Source organism: Coenobita brevimanus, chromosome 73 (genome assembly GCF_032717465.1).
Source record: "Coenobita brevimanus isolate Jiangsu-jjx chromosome 73, ASM3271746v2, whole genome shotgun sequence".
NCBI classification, from domain to species: domain Eukaryota; kingdom Metazoa; phylum Arthropoda; class Malacostraca; order Decapoda; family Coenobitidae; genus Coenobita; species Coenobita brevimanus.
This window is the reverse complement of record NC_137026.1, coordinates 8,286,753-8,290,474: the sequence shown is the minus strand read 5'-3', so window position 1 is coordinate 8,290,474 and position 3,722 is coordinate 8,286,753. Positions and strand designations below refer to the sequence as shown.

At 45.5% G+C, this 3,722-nt stretch overlaps 1 non-coding gene across 1 annotated transcript; it reads right to left on the bottom strand.

The window, feature by feature from the left end:
- Positions 1 to 3,371: 3,371 nt before the first annotated feature.
- On the bottom strand, positions 3,372 to 3,490 carry LOC145407599 (5S ribosomal RNA). Its single transcript, XR_013898749.1, has one exon. It is a non-coding gene; the product is annotated as a 5S ribosomal RNA (ribosomal RNA).
- Positions 3,491 to 3,722: the final 232 nt, after the last annotated feature.

Here is a 3,722-nt window from a genome sequence, read left to right as displayed (position 1 = left end):
TGGGTCCAGTAGGACTGCAGGCCACCTCTCTATCGACTGAGCTTCCGCCTCCCCCCCCCACACACACCATTATCACCTCTCTAGACGAAAGACAAATATATGTCTAGCAAGCTGGAAAGACCAATAATATGAAACTATTTTGTGCGTCGATTCTAACAATAATTACTGCATTTGACAGATTGAGGAAGATGTGCATTTTTGTGTACAGGGGGGCAACGAAAACATATCCTCATTTTTTTCACCAGTAGCATTAATCATCGCTTGTTCTCCGATAAAGAGAGTATGGTTTCAATCCTGACTGTTTGTTTGATAGTTTGTTAGCAGGACGTTAGCAGGATTACCCAAAAACTAAAAGACAGATTTAAACCAAATTTGGTGGGTAGATAGCCCATGTCCCAAGGAACAATCAGTTAACTTTGGGACCGATGTTTTTTTTTGTCTCTTTGCAGGATTACTCAAAAACTAAAAGAGCGACTTGGACCAAATTTGGTGGGTAGATAGCCCATGTCCCAGGGAACAATCGATTAACTTTTGGGACCGATCCGGATCGTATTACAGATTCTGGATCCGTAAAACATTTTCTGTGAAACCCTAACCAGTGATGAGAAAACCTAACCCATTATGAAGAGTGGTTTGGAAATTCGCTGCCCTTGTCGGAGAGATACACTTCACTGCGGGCCCCTCTAGTTTGGTATTAACACAATGAAAAGTGATAAAAATGACAATCTTTACGGTTGAACATCGTTTATAATTTAAAAAATATGCTAACACTTTGATTAGGTTAGAATGTTTAAGGTATGAAAAAGGACTCTCGCTCTCTCTCTCTCTCTCTCTCTCTCTCTCTCTCTCTTTTCTGTGTGTGTGGGGGGGTTTCCTCCTCCTCCTGTTCCTCCTCCTCCTCCTCCTCCTTCCTCAACTCCTTCCTCCTCCTGGCTCGTTTCTCTCCTGCCTTCACGAAATCCTCTCTTCCGTCAGAATTACATCAGTGTCAGAACTCCTTCCTAAACGGCTTAGTCTCTCTCTCTCTCTCTCTCTCTCTCTCTCTCTCCCCTCTCTCTCTCTCTCTCTCTCTCTTACACACACACACACACACACACACACACACATATGTAGTTTTTTTAATGCCTTCCTGTCCTCATAGGGTGTAAGACGAAATACATGAACGATGAGAAATGCAGGTGAGATGAACGAGTGCCGTGCTTGTGGTGTACATACTGTTCGTGTGGTGTTAAATGTACAGTATATGTGCTGCTTGATGTGTATGTGCCTTACACACACACACACACACACTCACACACACACACAGAAAGAGAGAGAGAGAGATGCATAGCTGGGAACGAAGAAAGGAGGGAAGGAAATGCAATTAAGCAAGAGGGGAGAAAGGAAAGGAGGAAATAAAGAAAAAAAGGGAGGGACAATGAAAGAGAGAGAAGAAATTGAGAAAAAAAGAGAGAAGATAGCTAGAAGTAAGGAAGACATGCCGAAAGAGATAAGTTGAAAAGAAAGGATAGGAGAAGATGATATAAGCAAGAATAGAGGGAAGGAACTGAGGGAAAAGGAGGAATGAGAGGTGGAGGAAAGGAGAGAATTTGGCGGAGGGAGGGAGATACTTTGGTGGAGGAAGGGAGAGAATTTGGTTGAGGAAAGGAGAGAATTTGGCGGAGGAAAGGAGATACTTTGGTGGAGGAAGGGAGAGAACTTGGCGGAGGAAAGGAGAAAATTTGGCGGAGGGAGGGAGATACTTTGGTGGAGGAAGGGAGAGAATTTGGTGGAGGAAAGGAGAGAATTTGGCGGAGGAAAGGAGAGAATTTGGTGGAGGAACGGAGAGAACTTGGTGGAGGAAAGAAGAGAATTTGGCGGAGGAAAGGAAAGAATTTGGCGGAGGGAAAAGAGGGAAGAGAGACTGAGGTAAGGGGTGAAAATAAGCATCATCCCCGAGGCCAATTCAGGAGACCATCTTGCTAATGAAAGTTCTGATGACAGCTTATTTTATTTCAGTCCCTCAGAGACCTTTCCTTTCCTATAGGCCCTTGCCCTCCCCTGGCTCTGGCTCTGAGCGGCTAGGAATAGGTAGGAGTGGTTTGGTGTGGTGTGGTGTGGTATGGTGTGGTGTGGTGTAGTGTGATGTGATGTTGTGTGGTGGAGTGGATGTAGCAGCGCGAAGGTTTAGTGTGGTGTGGTGTTATTGGGTATAATAGGGAATAAAAGAGCGGGTTGGGGTATGATGTGGTGTTTGTTGTTCAGTATGCAGTGTGCATGTTGTGGTGTGGTTGGGTCTGGTGTGGTGGGGATATGGGTTGGTTTGAAATGGCCAAGTAATGCACAGTAAATTAGTATGCTGTGGTTGGTGTGGTGTGGTAAGATGTGGTATGGTTACCTCCGCCAGCAAAGTTGTAGGAAGTTATGCAGTCATCTCTGTTTGTCTGTTTGCCCATAAAATATCTGAGAAACTTATTCATGGATTTTAATGAAATTTTGTGGATATGTGGGTCGTGGGCCAAGGAAGAGTTGATTAAATTTTGGTGGTGATCTGAGCTGTTTGGTTTAGGCGTTAGCGGAGGTATGCTCTCTCTAATTGCGCTTAATTTGTTAAGTATGATAATGAGTGGAGTGGTGTGTGTAGTGTGGTGTCGCAAGGTGTGTGGTGAGGTGTGGTGTACAGAAGCCATGGATTAGTCTGTAATGGTTAAATGTGGTGGGGTGTGATGAGGCGGGATTTCTTGTGGTATGGTGTAGTGAGTTGTGTTGTTTTTGTTGTTGTTGTTGCCATTTAAACCCCGTCATGCCTTGCCCGGCAGACCCGTCAACCACATGTAAGCAACTGCCCCTATAGGACTGTTCCATTGATTCCCTGTACAGAGATGAGGGTTATGTTTAATAGACATTTTTTACAAGCGGGGTACGTGTCATCTGTGGTTGATGTAGTGATGGTGAGGCTGTGTGGTATGGCGTGGTGAGGTGTGGTGTGGTGTGGTAGTGGTAGGGTGTGGTGAGGTGGGATAGTATGGGAGAGTGATATGGTGCCGTGTGGTGTGGTGCAGTGAGGACTGATGTGGTGAGGTGGGGTGGTGTGGGAGAGTGGTATGATGTGGCTTGGTATGGTGTGCTGTGGTTTGGTATGCTATGGTGTGCTGTGATGCAGTTAGGTATGGTGTGGCTAGGTTGATGTGGAGCGATCTGAGGGTATGACAGTGTGGTAGTGGTGTGGCGTGGCTAGGAGATCTGACACCATTTACACATTCCTATAATTCAGTATTTTTCATTCATTGCCAGACGCCATGTATCCCAAACGGGGTGGCCAAGGGCTTAGAGTTAACTGTTTTACAGGGAAGGGCACTAATCCTCCACCAACCCCACTTGACACGTAGGGATGCCAACAGCATCTGGTGTTCCCAGGCGGTCACCCATCCAAGTACTAACCAGACCCAACGTTGCTTAACTTCGCTGATCGGACGGGAAGCGGTGTACTCAACGTGGTATGGCCGTTGGCAATTCAATTTCATTCTTTAAATTTCACACACCCTTATAAATTTCACCCAAGATAACCTCAGAGTCTGTTGAACGATTTTGATTTTCACTATTTTCTGCTCCATAAATCTTGCCGTTCCATCAACAGTCTTAGAGGATTAAGAGAGAGAGAGAGAGAGAGAGAGAGAGAGAGAGAGAGAGAGAGAGAGAGAGAGCTATAATTAGACCCCAAGCCCAGACGGAAGTAAGTAACG